The sequence below is a fragment of the Prinia subflava genome, chromosome 6 (genome assembly GCF_021018805.1).
Source record: "Prinia subflava isolate CZ2003 ecotype Zambia chromosome 6, Cam_Psub_1.2, whole genome shotgun sequence".
Lineage (NCBI taxonomy): Eukaryota > Metazoa > Chordata > Aves > Passeriformes > Cisticolidae > Prinia > Prinia subflava.
Window position 1 is genome coordinate 18,723,193 of NC_086252.1, and position 18,438 is coordinate 18,741,630.

The window sequence follows — 18,438 nt, forward strand, 5'->3', positions numbered from 1 at the left end:
GCTAAAATAGACAAGTCATGCAGAGTTTCACTACTAGTAGTATGTCTGTCATTTCTTTGATTGTTTCTGGAAACAATGGTTTCTGGAAAGCTACCATTCACAAAAAAGGTATGGGAAAACTTGGAATACTATTAAAATTTTCATCACATCAGACTCAAGACACCCATACCTCTAGGAACCCCAGTTGCAAATTCAGGGTCTCTCCTCAGAAAATATTAGATTTATTCACTCTTAAAACACAGTCAGCTAGCTACTACAGAGTAGCCATCCTTACCCACACACTCCTCCTCCTCTTTCTTCACTTTCCACTGGTTTGCCAGTCAACAATGCCTGTCTGATGAGTACCACTTTGTGTTTTCAAACCCTCACAAATGTAATTTCAACTAGTACAAAGCAGAGTTTCAGTAAAGGTCGTTTCAGGGTATTTTTCCAAATCATTGCAGAAGTCCACAAGGTCCTCTTGTCCAGTAATGCTGCAAAAAAAGAAAACAATAGGAGCACATTCTAAATTAAAAGTAGGTTGATTCCCCAAAGGCAATGAATACTTTGAACAGAATTGCCAGTATGTCTTATTATGGAGTTTAAATGTGAGATTTATACTGAAAGAAGAACATCCCATAAAATAGGTATGATCATGAATTTGTAAGGTTTCATGAATGTTCCTGGAACAGCTCAGTGAAGGAAGATGTCCTGATATCTGCAAAAAAATTAAATACTTGTGCTATTTGAAGAATGAGATGTAAAATTAGATCAACAAATACAGAAGTCTCAACATTTGATCTTCAGCTGTTTGCAGATGCAAACTTAAAAGCCAGGCAAAACCAGAAATGCTTATTTATTGCTGACTAAGGTTATTTAATTTCTTCATAGTGTTTTTGTGTGTTTATGTGTATGCACCCCAACCTGAAGCACAAGGACTCAGAGGTGAGACTGTGGCCCAAGTTGTGTCACACTGAAAACACATAGAGATTTCTTCTTAGTTGGCTGATTGAAAAATGAACATTGAACCACATGACGTTTCCCTGTCACTGGGGTTTCAAAAACTAACTAAGCGAATTGTAAATCTATAAATACCTGAAGAATTTTTCATATAATTATATGGAACTTCAAGGCTATAATAAAGTGAAAAGTTATCCTGATTCTGTATGGCCAGATATTCCACATCAGCCACATACAGTCACTAAACTCCACTGCAGGACCAATTTAAACAATACATTATATTTTAAATATAATATATTACAGTAGATTTTAACAATAAATTATATTACCTTAAATATTAGGTAACAAGATAGATAAATTCAATGTAAGATATATTCTGTAACAGCAATTCATCTTTTTTTTTATGAAACAAAAATATTTTAAGCGTGTATAATCTTTGTGGGCATTTTATGTGTCCACTGCATGGGCTAGAACAACCATGCTACCCATTGTAGATGTAGGCAGTGAGGATGAGCTACCCTGATAGATATCCAGATGAAATTCTTATGGAGTCCTGGATACACACAAGGACTTTAGTATTTTTAGTATTTTTCTCAGGAAGAAGCAATTCCTAATGATTTGATTATATTACACAAGCAAGACTTTCAGAGTGGCATGGAAGAAAGGTTTGCTGGTATCACTCTGAATCTGTTTTTTAACAATATTTTAAATAGCAAACATGCACTAAACCTTAAGAGGGACGCGTTTGCAGGACACTATCAGCTTCCCATTGTAGCCATAAGACATTTCCAACATGTAAGAAGAATCATTCCCAAGTAATGTTTGAAATGAGTTCAGGAGCATTTGGGTAGCTCTTGGTACATTCTTTGATTTCAGCCTATTATTTTGAAAACACTCCAGCTCACCCCAGGAGCAGCGGCTGCTGGGTAGCTGAGTCAACGTGAGAAGCAAGCTACAATTCAGAAAGGAGACTCAGGCAGTGAAAGCAGTCCCATTACATTGTATAAACTAATTTCTCAATGAAAATGTCACATTTTTCAGGTTTTCTTTGTGATTGGAACAAATAAAAGCTTTTAGGGCTTTCTGAGAACCCAGACACCACAATATGATCAACAGGGGTAAATAACATGTGATACATTTTTCTCTCCCATTTCTAGCTCTGAAAGGGAAATGAAGGGAAAGAACCTTGGCAGATTTACTGGATGTTTCAATGACATCTCTTTCCCTAAAATGATCAGTGCAAGATTTCACTCACTGCCTCTAGAAGTATGTTCACACAGGCTTTCCACCTTCACACACATTGTGAATTTGAACAGTGCCTTGATTAAACATTTGATTTCTTTCTTCCTTCCCCTGAAACTGATTTCGATCTTGATGCCTACACCAAGTGCAGCATTAATACATGCAGCCTGTATAAATCCACAAGATTTTAACATGTCAGCTTTTGTAAAAATCTGATTTTAAACATCTTATAACCTTAAGTCTTATAACCACAGCCTCTGTTAGAAGCATTGCCTGTTTACTGCCCTGTTGCCTTCTGCTCTAAGCAGGGCTGAGAGTTTACATGTCCTGTTGTTGTGACCAGTGCTTTTGCTGGCATGATCTGAACAGCTCCTGCTCAGATCCCAACTACATTTTATTAAACCATGCAGTTATCACTATAATCCCATATTAGAGGCTTGAGGAACCTAGCTCTGATAGTAGGGTGTCTTTTCAGTTCAAAGCCTGCAGCCAGAAGATTACTAAATCCCCCAGCTGTGAGAAAATTCTCCCATCCCAGAGTCAAACGAGTGAGAAAACACACAGGTCCCTCAGCCTCATCTTTAGGATGGAGTAGAGTAACTTATTCCACATTTTCAGACGGGTAAAATTAATTTCACTCAAATCTTTAAACCCACCACTGAGAGGTTTTGCATCTTCCCCAGGTGCTGGATTAAAAATACATGACTTGGGCATTTTACACTCTCTAGGCACTCTAAGCATTACAGGAAAGAAAAAACTCTTCACCCCATTTCCGAGTTTCCAAATTTCTTATGCCTACCTGTCCATCCAGCTAGTGATGCTTTGCCTTTGAGTAAGGGTATAACACAGCACTTCTCACCAGAATTTATGACACTTAATGGATAATTTAATTAATATACAACTTGGACACTCAAGACAGTTAAAAGAACAGTCCCACCAACAAACAATGATGTTCTTGCACCAAAACAGCACCAAGTACTGCTATAGCATAATAGTAACAAACGAGGTTGTTTGTTACAGAAACAAACACAGAAAAATTTGCCTACGCCACAGAAAAAATTTGCATGTGTCAATAGCCTGGCACAAAACAGGAACTAAACTCATGATTACATTTCCAAAAATACATGCTTGGAGAGATGAGATAAACAGCAGCATCACAACAGGAAATGAGATACACTTCCAGAGGTCCAGTGTCTCTTATCACACATACCACTGTGCCAACTTGTAAGTTAAGGGCTTGGAGAGAATGTAATTTCTTTCTGAAGGGGGATAAAGCCTGCATATACAGTACATAAAAAGTAAAATTCTAAGACTGTTGAGAACAGAAGGCAATAAAGCAATTCCTATCTTCTTTCCAATTCCACAATGTGTTAATAATAATGAGCCAAGAAAATTCTTGCCACTCATTTTCAAATGTTCATTAATGTTCTGCACTCTGCACCCGATCCTTCAGCTACTTTCAGATTCAAAGACTGCAAGGGAGACAGGGTTACTTGTGACTAAAAGCAAAGAAATAATATAGTGTTTTAATCACAGGCTGTCCCTAAATGGAAGCCATAAATTGATGATCTATACCTATACTACAGCCTTTCCTGAAAGATGTTATGGGTATTTTGCCAAATGATAATTTCAGTTCTGTGTAGACTATCTAAAGGTGTTTTAATCATCTATTTGTATATATTTATTGGTAGTTTGCTGGAGCATGTTCTACAGCATTAACAAAAAGTACTGATCTGTAGCTCTTAAGTACCTTACCACTGAGTCAAAAGTACCATTTCAATAGGACTTATTAATGGGATTTTTTTGTGTGTGTGATTTAATGCACTATGGCTATTCTATGATACATTTAGCTTTCCCATGTGAAGCTCATAAACCAGAGACCAGAGAAAAGAACAATGATAAACTATGCCTTCACAGAAAAATGTAAAAGAATATAAATTGGACATACATGCCTGTCAAATACTTAGATGCCTCTATTGAGTTTGTTTTGTGGCTGTGCATCTAGAAATATTTGCTACAATTACATGGATGGGGCAGCTGTATACATCATATTTTGTTGGTTTGGGAATTGTGTTCTATTCTGGACAAGCCAGACAAGCCTTTTGAAAAAGTGGCTTTAATGTCTTTCTTGGTAGACAGCAATAGTGGCTAAATGATTAAATGAAGGAGATGGCAAAAATAACCAGTCAGCACTAATTATGACATTTTTAGAGTATCATAGAATAATGATGGCACACAGCTTTTGCAAGAGGAAATTACCCAGTTTTGCTATTCAGTTCAGATGCCAAGTGCCAAATTTGCCTGTTTGATTGGGCTGGCACTTTCTTCAGAGACTTCCATTAGCTTTCATTGGCCTAAATCAGAAATATCTGTTAAAAGCACAAAACACTCATTGGTTGAGATCAACAGGCAGAAACCTGCACAAGGGCAGAATCTTTCCCCTAAGGTAGGTGACAAGTCAGTCATATGCCATCATTACTCTGTATGTCAACCTATGCATATATTTCATTGAATTCCTAACTCAGCTCAAGCTTGTGTCTTTCTTTTAGCTCTCTTAGTGATATTTTAAAATTAAAATTCATCATCCTATGCATTTCTTCCTTCAAGCTGGTGCTTTGTTAGTCTTCACAACTGCATACAAATGCATTAGAAGTTTCAGAAAGCTAAGGAAAATCCCAAACTCTTTCAGACATTCAGAATAGCTGAAATACAGTGCAAACAAACTTAAACATTATTTTTTTCCATCTCTTGCTCTTCTCTTTTAGACAGAGATTTGATTTAGAGCATTCTGTGAAATCACTTCTAGCTGCTACAGACTTACCAGGTCCACATTATTGCTTTTTTTGAGGAAAAACCAAGGCCCCATCTACAAGTTTTAGCTATACCCCTGTGAAAATAAGCACAAAATAGAGGATTATTCAGCACGTAGCTGTGAAGTGTCCGTGTTAGGGTATGTTTGGCCGGCTGTGCTAATTGCATCCAAACCCCCTTGCCCACGCTCCTACTGGCACTGCTCCATCTCCACATTTACTATAGCTCTGCCTCTTTCCCTCTAATAGCTTCTGGCATGTTCTCCAATCCCACTATTTCTAATCCTGGCATCCCTTTGCCAAATTGTGGAGGCAGCTTGGGGAAAAGGAAAACCAAAACAAAGCAGCCATCATCTTCAGCTGAAACTCACCCGCGTGTGTGGCTGCCTTCCAACATGTCTGCCAATGCCTGCCTGCTACAGGAGCTACTGCAGGAGCTGGAAAATCGAGAGCAAGGAGCAAAAATACACAACTGGCACAGAAATTAATGTTACTGGCTTTAGAGGCAACAGCCATCTGTTTTCCTTACTGCCTGGCAGCATCAGGAGCTCCCTGCAGTGAGGATGGAGATTTGGCAGGTTTTCATAACCCTGTTGAGCTTTTACTGTCCCTACCAGCATCCCCTGCTGCTTCTCTCCACACCCTCAGACCAATTATATTTAGACTTTTTATTGCAGCAGCAGTGTCCACACAACCATTTACTTATGGGCACTTTAATCACCAGCACCTATCAGAACCAGCAAAGTTCAACTACTGCTTAAGCATGACATTTCTAAATCTGGAATTAATACAATTTTGTAGCCATGTTGCATCTAAGTCATAGGAAAACTGGCTTTAAAATTTAGCTGAGACAGAGTTTACACCTGAGAAAAAGAACTTGATTTAGTTTTGTGATAGCATGCTCTTACCTATATTACCAAGATGTCAAGAAAAATTGTGTTACATTTTCCATCTGTGGCTGCCATTTGAATTTTGATTTGCATAATGCTGCTTTCCCAGGCAGAAGGTTGCCAGGAAAACAGAGCATGAAACTTGTCACGGAAATGCAACAAAGACAATTTGGAGGCTTTGTTTTCATGTAGATCTAAACTGATTTCAGTGTACTTAATTGCCATAAAAATTAAAATAGAAATTTTCTCAGTGTATAAAGTTATCATTAATATTTTTCTTCATTGTGTGTCAAATTTAAGCAAAACCAGCAAGTAGTAGAAAAATATAGCAGGTAAAAGAATGTAAGAATATAAATTAGTAAGTTTAGTACAGTTCTTCAGGGCTGTTTCTGTTCCCAGTTATCACAGTTTTAATATAACTTACAATGACTTCCTAGAGACTTAGTTATCCGGATTTTACAAAGCGTTATCTGCTTTAGGAAAAACCAGAGTGATGCATACAGTAATCTTTCATGCAAGAGCAAGAGCAGCTGGTGTAGCTTACATAAAATGGCAAATAGCCCAGTGCAATAAAATGTAAGCATGTTCTAGCAAGAGCAACTATTGGCACAGAACATATGCCAAAATGTATTTCTATTTGGATCACAAATAAAATTATCTGTTTATCTTCTGTCATAATGAAGATAAAACAACAGGCTACAATTTCCTTAAATTTGGGGGTGGCAGATTCTCTTCAAAATTTAGATTTTTTTTTTTAATTTTATTTCACATGTATTTAGTGCTCCCAGTTAGAACATCTGAGTTATCACATAGATTTCACCAAGTCCAAATACCAAAGTTGGTTACTTTATCTATCCCCTTGTCATCTGAATTATGGTTTTGAGTGAAGGATTGTTTGGGGATGGGTTTTCTATTCTGGTCTGGGGGGTTTTTTACATAAAAGCAGAACTTGGAATCAGTGAGGGTTTTTTCTGGTTTAGGTTGTTTTGGGTTTTTTCAAAGGAAGGGGATTGTCCATGGCCATTCAAGCATTTAATAACTGTTTCAATAGTACTTAACAATAAATTGTTAAGACAATTCATTCTTTTTCTGCTAGTTGTACTGAAGAAAATACACTACCAGGTGTACTTAGATCACAGATTACTAAATGCTCTGCCCTTGTGTCACCAGAAGCACACTGGAAGAAAGCTGAAATTAGGCTGCATCCCAGCTGCAAACACACAGTTGTTGACAGTACATCCCCTGTGAGAGGGATGAAGGGAAAGACCTGCTTAAGACATCAGAAGCTATTGAAATACAGACTAAAAATAGTAGCAGTGATCTCCACCACATTGGGACCCACTCTGTTCATGGACTTAGCAGCACTTTAATCACTGACTGCAGAGGGTGCAGTGTGAAGCGCTGTTTTCCGTATACCTCCATAAGAAAGATGATCTTATGGTGGTATACTCTGGATGCCACTATAAGAGTTCAGTAGCGCTTCCTGTTATGAAGGCATTTACAAATCCCCTCTAAGGCTGTATTTTCTCTCTTTTTTCTCTTGTTAAAGGATTGTTTGCTCCGTTTGGTTCTGCAAGAGTATCGGGTTTCCATTTGTACTGAAAGCACCTTGTCAGAAATGCTTAGTGTCTCAAAGAATTAGTCCCTTATAAGTCTCTGTTTCCTTGTCATGGAAAGCAACATGAACTATGGGCCCACAAATACAGTTTTCAGTCAACTCTGTCTATAAGCCACTGATCAAGTTATTTGCTCAGGACTGAAATTCCTCCATGGGTCAATATTAACAGGTATGAGATAAAAGAAGAAGTTAGGGAAAGCAAAGTGGTTGCTTTGGTTAAGTTTTTCCATCTTTTTGTGGACAAAATTGTAGTGATACTAAAACTTAAATCCTGCCTTTTGCATAGTGGTAACAGCAGCAGCATGGCCTAACTCCATGTGACAGCCACAATGACTCATGGTGCAGTATGTTTAATCATCTGTGTTTAATGAGAGCTGAGACACTTCCTGGACACTGGCCACTACTGTCCTTCTCTGAGGCTATAACCAAACATTTAATGTCAGAAGAAGCTCTAGAGGAAGTATTTTCTTGCTCTTTCTGCTGTGACTATAAACTCACCCAATGTGAAATGAATGTTGGAAAGACCCTGTGAAAAATAGAAAATAAAAGCACAGCAAATGGAGCCACCATTTTCTTCTGAGTGGATTAACCCAGCTTTCTAGTTATGGTAGTTTTAACATTGCTATTAATAAGGCCTTTCTTTAAGGTCATATACCTTCCATTAATAAATTTCCATTTCAGTGTCACAAGTGAGTAGGATTTGGGATGTAATGCTTACCTTCTCCCATCTTCCTTCTCCAAAACTTCCTAGTCAAAAAAAGTTCTAATCCTAAGGAATCTACAAGAACCTATGAGTGGATTGAAACCCACCACAAAAAGGAGCAAAACTGTTAGTATCTCCAGAGTGCCACCAAGTCACTGGGAAGTGAATAGTACTTAGAGAAGGAAACTCACTCTGCAGAGAACACAGTTGGGGTTTTTTAAAATTATCCCACAGGTGTGAGTTCCAACACGTTTGAGCCTCCTCCAGCTGTACATTGAACACCTACAAAGCACATCAGAGCCCATCAGAGCCCATGGACAGAGTGTCATACTTTGCACTTTGTGGAAAAAAAAAAAAAGAAGAGGGAACAATTTAGCATGAACATTGTGATCTAGATCATGCTTTAGAGGCTTAGCCCTTTCTGAGTTGAGAGAAAGAATTAGTTGTTCCACTGGTATTTTGGCATTTTAGTGTAAATGCCTCCCGGGGCCTAAAAAGCATTTCCTGGAGCAGCAGCTACCTGGTGGGTTCAGTGAGTGCAGCTTGAACTTGGCACTCACTAGCAGAACTAGCACATCGTGTTGCAAAGGAATGGGGCTTGGGACTTTTTACCTGTCACCCTCAACAGGCTCAGAGTTTTTCGTGTTTCCCTTCACTTTTCTTGCCTCCTATGACATGGATCCTGTGTAAATTTGACCTTGCTTAGGAAGACTATCACTCCCAGCAGAGACTCCGGGGAGGAAACGTTTCTTGAGCTCTCTCTCTATCCTGAGACATTAGAATAACTAATAGAGCTCCCACCTACTGTTATAGTTTCCATAATATAAACACCTGCCTGCAGCAATGACACAACCAAAGTAATAGACATTTGTCCACTATACAGCTAGAAATTACTTTTCAACACTTCAGAACCAGGTCAATTACAAACAGGTAAGCTATAGCTAAGAGAAAGGATAATCTTATTCTGGTCTGGCAGCCATGCAGACCTCTGGATGCATATATGTTTTTAAATGGTCACCTTAGCTCTGCATTAAAGTTGGTTTGAAGCCAATAGCTCATTGCCCTAAGAAACTGCATTCCTTATGGGTTAATATTTCACTTGACAGGAATCCTTTCTGGCCAGGGATCAACTATGCAAACAGGTTTGTATCTCATTGTTTCCAGGAACAAGAGAACCCTTCTCAAACATAGTTGAATCAAAATATATACTCCCCACTTCTCTTCCTTCTATTTAAAACTGTAGTTCCAGGTCTGCTCTGTTCTCTGAGAATAGCATGCTTCTTTATATTAGTTACATGTTATTTAAGTTGGATACCATAAAAACATGGTTTTGGAGCTCACACACATAAAAAGCCACTAAAATTATTTGGCCTCAAAAGGACATTCAGTACAAGGCATCCCTCTCTTTTCCATTTGGGATTATCTGGGCTCACTGGGTCTAAGCTCATGTCAGGAAATGTGTCATCCTACATCTATCATTATCTCCTCTGAGTAACATACAAGACAAAGATGGCGTAAAACAGAGATATCACATTACCTAATCTATTCCTGTCCTACAACAGGTTAGCCACTAACAAAGAGGTCGACCTTACTGTTAAAAGCTGGTATATCAGTCATTGCTCCTTATGTCTTACCTTACATATGGTGGGCAATAGAACAGATTGGATTTTATGCTCCCACTTTCGTGTTTTACTTTTGCCTACTGCAAGGAAGTGCACCAGAAATTTGGGAATTTAGCTGGAAATGGCAAGACTGGGGGAAAAACCCACAATTGAGTCAAAAAAGCTGGTAGGTGATTTGGATAAAGAAGATGTATAAGGAAAATTAATCAATAATAGGAAATTATAAACTCTATCTAGACAATGAAATTTGCTTTTAATAATTTCATAAAATGTTTGCTTATTTTTGAATGCTTTGAGTCTCCCAATGATGCCATAAGTTTTAGCTTTCATATTTTCCAGATGCTGTACTGCATTAGTATATAATTCTGAACTTCATATAGTGTTAGCAAGTTCTCTTCACAGTTCAGTCAGACAAAACAATCCTTTTCCAGCCTGAGAACGAAGGACACCATTGCAGCTTCAGGCCTATTCTATAAAAAGTATAAACAACGGCAAATTGAGGAGAGCAGTCTGGGAGGATGGGACTTCATAACCCAAAGATGTTATTGGACAATTAACTCAAATATGTAAATGGACCAAACCTTATAAAAGTGAAAACTCATGACTCGGTGTCCATCTTGAGCCCATCTTGGGTCCCTCTTGGGTAGAGCCACGGCCAGGCTCTCATACTGCCCAAGGTGTTTCCTTTAAAGGCCTTTTAATAAATGCCTACTTTATTCCTTTAACACTGTCTAGGTTCTGTTCCAGGTACCCTCCCAAGGCATCACCAACAGCAAGTCTTTACTGGAAAATGTGTGTGGTAAAGATAAACAAGACTGCTTCAACATCTTTCTGAGCAAAATATACTTCACTTACAAAAATCTCAGTCCAGCTTCTTATGCAATATTGAGATACTGTTGCTTTTCAGGTTCCAAAATGTGCATCAGCCATTACACAGCAGCAACTTCACTCAAAAGCTAGAACAGAACAGAATCACTTACAAACACATTGATCATAAATACTGATACACAATAATAGCACAGAAAACCTTTCATGTATTAACTATTTATAGGACTGATCTCAGAACGCCTCTTCAAACCACACCTAATTACCTGTCTTCTGTAATAAATCAGTGATGGAATTAAGAAAGGAGACCTGAATCCTTACCCTCATAGGCAGGAGTTCCCTGATCACACTCCATCAGTGAAATCAGTGCAAGTTGCACGTTTTACCCACCTCAAAGGCAAGCAGGTGGTAACTCAGAGCATATTGCTTATGTCCTCCTCTACCCCAGTTTCAGTCACAGCCTTCCAAGTATGATATGCATCAATCTCATTATAAAAACCAGTCCCTCAGCCCCATAGCAAGGGCATGTCAGTTACAGGAATTTGAAAGTATTCTGGGTCACTCAACAAGACTGTTAGCATGTCCTATCCTGTGCTTGGACCCACCACATGACAGAGATGTCTGAAATCTCATCAAATTCCGGGTATGTCTCATCTCATGATGAGAAGCAATGTCCCACAATCCTCAAATGCCTCTGTAGGAAGCTCTGTGGCTTCTTCTACCTGAAACACTGGGCATCATTAAGGCAGCAGGGACAAATGTCCTCATCTAATCCTGATGTCAGGAAACAGAAAACTAGAATGGTTTGATTCCTGCTTCAGTTTCAACAGTTGTGCTTGCGTCAGAGTGCACCTTTCCTGAAATATCCATTCCTGGTTTGAAAATTTCTAATAATAGATGATCACCGCAAATACTGGGAGCCACAGCCTTTGGTTACACAGCTCATTAATCACTGTAGCCATTAAAAACTTACCTTTACTTTCTGCCCTAGCTACAATTTCTTATTTTGTCTTGGAGCAGTTAGCTGAATATCCATTTTCTAAAATTTATGTGTCTTCCTTAATTTTTCCAATAGATTATGATCACCCTCGCTATTTGCCTCATCTTTTAAGGGCTAAACAAAGTGAACTTCATTAAAGTTTTGCTGCTGTTTTTCAGCCCTTAAGTCACTCTTGTAGTTTTTCACTTGAAAAGTACTCAAGTACTTCTTACCTGTACAACCTCCCTCCAGTATAGCAAGTTTCTAGGTCTTTTGATTGCAAAAGCTGATGAAGGAAGGATATTAGAGAAATCCTGAACATCTGGAAAAGCCTGATAATGACCGACAGCAGGCGTATTGCTGCTGCTAGGGCTCAGAGCAGGATGGAGGAGAGGTAAGAGTGGAAAGCCATTCTACCCCTTAATCTCTTTTCCTTTTCCAGAACCTCTATGCTCTGCTTACAATGACATGCTCAAATTATCATTGGAGCTGTTGTAGTCCATATGATATTTGTCCTTTTGTTATTCTGTTTTGTTATTCAAGTTGCCTAATGTCAAAAACTCTAGTGAAAATCTATGCTTGTTATATTGATATTATGACAGGCTTTTGTAACCTTATCTAAAAACATTATGGTAATTTGACAAAACCTGAAGAGGAAGGGCTGAAGGGAGGGTTTTTTACAAATAGACAACTCTTTTCATTATGAAATGAATTAGTTCTGTTTATTGCCTTTTTCTGCCCAGGTCTCTTCTATTCTTCTACCAAATCCGTTCTACCTTTCCATCTGAACTCAGTAATTTAAAGTGTATGCAGGGATGAAAGAAGCATTCTGCAATACCAGAATGAATGAGCTTAAATTTTAGAAGCTGTTACTTTCCCCATCACAAGATCCTTGCAGACTAATTCTTCATATTATTACTTACTTTTTCTCTCAATAAGCATTGTCTCAACATAATGTTTAGCATCCTAGGACATAAAAAAAAAAAAAAAGGAAAAAACTGTCCAAACCCCCAAAACAATTCTGTAGTTGCCAACTTCTCCATTATCACACGGGACCACAACACAAGGAAGCAGAGATGAATCTCTAGATCAATGCCTGCACTGCTCCAGCCAAGCCCTCTAGGTTAAGGTCTTCTCTTACTAGGGATAGAGCGATCTTGGCTGAGAGTTTCCATGGACAGCAGAGCTTCAGGATGAAGGAAACCCACTGGATGTCTCACTTGCCAAATTGAAAGTGCTTTTGTAGTTGTGTGGCCTTCCTGTAGCACCAGGTGTTAGCATTTGAGTTAGACATAAATGCTACGATAATATTTATTTTTTCACTCTGAATACATTGATTAGCTAGAACTGTTAATTTTGAGAAAGTCTGCTTAAGGAACTCTGTTTAACCTAACATGTTCAAAACCAAGTTTTGAATTCTGTCAAAACTTATTTCATCACCTAGACCTGTACAACACATGGAAGTAAGAAAAAAGAGTTAAAGATTTCAGGAGAAACAAACCTGGAAAATCAGAATATATCAGCCATACAAACAGATTTTCTGTATAAAATTTTTATATATAAAACACTGAAATTGAAAACTGCATTGACAGTGCTTACTATATATGTATGTAGCTTCCAGAATAATGGGCTGAACAATTTCCACCCTTGTTTACTTAATAAGAATACTTATCTTCTTGGGTTTTTTTCCCTAGTGACGCAGGTGTTGGATTAATCTTTTAACTCCTGCAGAGGACATGAGAGCAGCACAGTAATGGAATTGGTGTCTGGACATCATTCAACCATTACTATATGTAATTTTTGAGTTATTGCGATGTAGTGATAGAACATCCATTAGAGTTAGAGATATTGTTGGAGACAAAGGTCAAAGGGAGATCATTTACAATCCAGCACTTAATTTTTTCCTTCTAATTATGAGGAGGAAGAAATCCTCACAATTATCCTATTTCCTTGAGTAACAAGGAAAAAGTGCTAACAGACTTCAGCCTGTGTGGGGAACTCCTGCCTGTGTGTGTAATTAAAGCCTTATTACATGATCCAAAGCCAGATGAAACAACTTACTTAAGTTGATTTCAATCATTTTGGAACCAAGACTTAACTCAAAAGAGTTCTAAATAATTAGGATAACATTAGCTGCCACCCCTTTTTCTGTCAATAAACATCATGACCAGTACTGTCTTGTGAAAAGTGTTCAGTCTCCTAAACAATCATATCACATTTATTCAAAACAAGACTAAATGAGGGATAGGCCTTGTACTAGAAAGGGAAGCTTAGGCAAAGGTGCATTTTCCATTCTGTATGAAATATATTCCCATGGCAATTAGTGCCCAAAGTGAGTGTAATTGTAATAATATTTAAGATAAAAGTCCCTCAAGACAGAAAATATAAATGGACAATAACCAGACTGAATAAAGACTTTTAGTTATTTAAAGTGTGCAATACAAGTTCATAAGCTAGAACACCTTCATTTTACAATCATCATCACAAAATACATGTAAATAAACACAAACCACTCTGTGTTATGGCAATGCTGATGCACACTCAAGGGCTTCCAAGCAAGCCAGAGTGCTCCTGTAGAGAGGCAGCTGGAGGGCACAAACAGGCCTGGCTCAGTGCAGAATTGGTTCAAGAGGTGTCATTCCACCCCAGACCCACTTCTCAAATTCTTGTATTCTGTATCCTGTTTCATTCAGTGTAGAGCAACACCAAACCCTTTCACATGTTCTCATAATTAGCAATCTTTTCCACACATTTGTTCAAACAAAAGGGGTTTAAGATTCAAAAGAGGGTGTCAGGAGTGGAGGAATGCTTCCATAATTCCATAACTATTTTAACATTTTACTATGTCTTTGACTTTCTGCAAATAAATTGGGCTACAGGAATAATTGTAGGTAACAGCAATGCATTATATGCTAGATATCTTCTCAGGTGCTTGTATATAGAGAGGGTATTTGAATAAAACTGTTTGGGTTTTATTAACTCTAGTGCTTTTAATCACATCTGCACAGAGTGCTCTAGCTGAAAACAAATGCAAATGAGCAGAGAGAAAAGGTAATATGAGCACTGGGGTGTTTATATGTTTATGCTATACCTCACACATACCAAACAAGCAAGTCTACCCACTTTTTGTTTGCTGTTTACCCTTATGCAGTATGTACTCTACAGCTGTCCTAACGTGTACTGGCATGTCTGACCCCTGTGGGAAAGACAAAGAGGATTCTTTGCTTCACTCCTTGTGTACAATACATTAGACCCATGCAATAAATGAGACTTCTGATTGGGTTATACCCTCCTGACCTGACAATGCTTCTGCTCCTCTTCTACTTGTTTTACAACACAAAAAAACCCCCAACCCCGCCCCCCCCCAAAAAAAAAAAAAAAAACAGAGAAAGCAACAATGAACAGGGATCTGTAAGTATGGAACTTCCCAGTTTTGTTTAGCTTGAAACAAAGGAGGGTTTTTTTATATTTAAATATTAAGAGAGCACAGAACAAAGGACTATACAAACAAGATAGAAAGAACAGTACTCATTTTTCACCTGGCCTGACTTTCCAGAGCTGAAAGTACCATTCTTTTTTAAATTCCTGGTCATCTGGAAAAGGAAATTTTAGCTACAGTTGTTCACTTTCACAGTGGCCAGTCTGAAACATCTTCCACACAGTTGACTGAAATGTTCACCTGGAATGAAATTAAATTTGTTCAAAAAAATATAATGCTACAGGGTGCTTTTTCACTTGAGGAACAGGGGTCAGATAACAAAACTCACCGTTAACACAGTAACTCAAAAGCAGCAATAATTCAGCTTTACAATCCTGATATACTTCTATAATGGTCACTTGTAAAATATATTTCCCCTTTGGACTGATTCATCTGACCATTCCACAAGGCTTGTTGACTTGGAACAGTGAGTGCCTCCAGAGGGATACACCTGCACAGCCAGTTGACCACACATGTCTGAGCCAGGCCTGGCACCTGGGATGGAAACACACAATTACAAGAACTCAGGCATTACTGAGAGGAGGGGAAAACAGAGGTGGAGCTGAAACAAGTTTTTAAAAAATTGTTTAAGTGGATGAAAGGGCAAACATTAAAAAAGCAAGATTTTGTAGATTTTCAGGGAGGAGGAAAGTAAATGAAAGGGTTAAAAACAGCAATTAAAATTGTTAACTTTACAAATAAAAGTTTGTTAGCTTTATTAAGGTGCAAAGGAGCTAGTTTTAAAGTTGCGTATATGTAAAAAAAGGTTAGTGGAAAATGTTTACTGTTTGAGTTAGTCAAATTTTGCTCAGTGACAGAGAAATGTATGAAGTCATTAACTTCATAAAAGACACTATCTATGAATCAAATTTAATTTGTTGTTTGTTTACAAAAGATTTTATGCAAACAAATACAAATAAAGTGTCCTGGTTTATTAACATAATTTGAAAAACTAGATAAAGCCTTTAATGAATATTTTAGAAGGTTGAAAAGCCAACCCAAAACTTTAAATATAAATTAAAGCAGGTTAGAGAGAGATGTTGTTACAGTACCATGAATTCAGCATAAGCTAGAAAAATAATTTTTGTATAGCAGTGAAGAGAATATTAGCCGCATAAATGCTGTTATTTCCTCCTTTAAAAAGGAGAGAGGAACTTCCAGAGGAGCAAAAAACCTCCAAGCCCTGTTTGTATTATATACAGTTTAAAAAGCCAGGACAGCTCAGCACAGCTGTGGTCTGTGCAGAAGAGTCAGTGCTGTCTGACCTGTTTTGTGCAGCTTCTAGTCCAGACTGATGAGAAGCAAATATCTGTTCTTCAGAAGTGTGCACCAGTGCTCTGTCTCAGCTGTTATGCACTGACAGAGTATTTGGGGTGTTATGTTATGGCTCCTCCAGAGCCACAGGACCTCATTGCAGGAGCAGTGCTCATGGGCTATGGTCTTCTCAATCTCCCAATAAAGGCACTTCAATCCAGGTGCATTTCTGGAAAATGTCACATCAGTAAGCAACAATACCTTTCTACCACCTCTTTTGGTGGCAGAGAGGACCAAGAGACAGTGAAAAAGTCAAATCATCAGGCAGGACTGTGTGGGGAATGAGAATGGGCAGGTGCAAATGCTGATCACTTAGGAAACAGTACTGGGACAGGAGAGTACGTTTCTGCTGCAAAATTGAAATTGAACTAAGAACAGATCATTCTACTGGTATCTGGAAAGGAATACCTGCTACAGTATTTAAAAAGTATTAAACAAGAACTTTAAAAACTAGATCTTTCACTTGGATAGGAGATGTTCTTCTAGCCCTAACAAATGCCCATGGGTGGCATAGCAAATGTTTTGATTGGTAGTTATTTATTTCAGTATAACTTGATATTGTAAGAATTTTTATATGTATCTAATATGAAATTCTGACCCTGAAGGAAAGTAGCAGTGTCGGCCTAAACTAAACTCATAATTTTAGAAAATCTTATTATGTCTAATCCAGGCTCTTCATAGAGATGGCGTCTTTGCTTCCTTTTTTACCTTCTATCTAAATCCTTTTCTGAAATCCTTTTAGTGATGGACTGATTCATATATTTTCATTTCTTTCTGAAGTATCTCAGATTTTGCTTCCAAAGTCAGGAGTTATGTTTGAGTTGCATTTTCTTCACACTTTCCTTCTTGATTCTTTTGTTTCTTTCAGCTTAACACTAAAGTTCTCTTTCCTCTCTCCAGGATCCACGTCCATTAGATCAACAGTTCACATTAGTCCATTATCCCGTCACCAAAGCAAAGGCCCCGGGAAGAATTAGGCAGGGCAAGACTTCAGCGACGCTTTCCAAGACTAACCTCTCATTAACCAAGAACATTTTGAACATAAACAATTTTCAACTCACCTACAATTTACTTGGTTATTTTAATACTCGTGACTGGAAATATCTATTCTACCAAAATTATTTGCAGGAGCAAAATTTAATTTTATTTTCTTTTGCCTATTTCAGATGTTCTACTTATATGAGGAAGGTGCCATTAAATTCAAACTAATGCCATAAGGTTAAGAGATAAGTGTTTGAGAACTAATGCTTTTATCTTGTTAAACTGTGCTCTGAGATTAATGTTTAATGTCTTATAGTTCTATGATGCGTTTGATTATGACTCATTTGAACTATCCATACAGTGCAAACTTGAAGTCCATTGTAAAAGTAAAATATAATGAAAATAGAAACAAACAAACAAACAGAAAGCAACTCAGAGTGTCTTAGAGGTTCCATTGTCATATTGTAATGTGCAGTAATACAGAGAATAGCATGGCAAGAAGACCAGTGGATATTTTGGTTAGTTCCTGTTACAACTAAGGAAACCACAAAACCACATCAATCTCTAGTTTTCTCAACCAGTTGCAACATAAAACATTTCTGGTTTTCTTTCTATAACTACAGACCACAAGAATCAAGAAAGTTTAGCTTATTTTCAGCAATCAACTTAGGTTGCTTTCAGAACTTCATTGACATTTAAAGTAAATGTCTCAGTGCAGTTCTGAGATGTGACACGGGGCAAGCCACGCAAGCACCGGTACTGTGTGTGCCTCAGGAACTGTGAAAATTTAATTCTGACTATTTTCTAAAATTACTTCTGATTCCTGCAAGAATCAACATATCTCCTTGCCATATTTATGTCGTGCTACAAAGGGAAAAGATGTTTATCAGTGCATTTAAATAATCAAGTTTTATTTTCCTGTATCAACTGCTTCACAAAATAGACAGTAAGTAATACAAATTGGGGGAAAAGATTGTTCTCTGTTCTTGGCAGTTCTTAAGTGACTATGTATAACAGGACTGATGACTACCGATCTG

The 18,438-nt window shown here is 37.9% G+C and overlaps 1 long non-coding RNA gene across 5 annotated transcripts in view; it reads right to left on the reverse strand.

Annotated features, from left to right (window-relative positions):
* The window catches only part of LOC134552144 (uncharacterized), a 38,853-nt gene extending 23,245 nt beyond the window's left edge, over positions 1–15,608 (reverse strand). For 4 of the 5 annotated variants that reach the window (XR_010080780.1, XR_010080782.1, XR_010080778.1 and 1 more), the window contains exons 1-5: positions 15,396–15,608; positions 15,168–15,307; positions 10,680–10,780; positions 5,003–5,068; positions 275–473 (exon numbers count right to left, since the gene is read on the reverse strand). This is a non-coding gene — a long non-coding RNA (uncharacterized LOC134552144). Of the gene's footprint in view, positions 1–274; positions 474–5,002; positions 5,069–5,362; positions 5,429–10,679; positions 10,781–15,167; positions 15,308–15,395 lie in introns of all 5 variants that reach the window. The other variant, XR_010080781.1, reaches the window with a different exon arrangement.
* Positions 15,609–18,438: the final 2,830 nt, after the last annotated feature.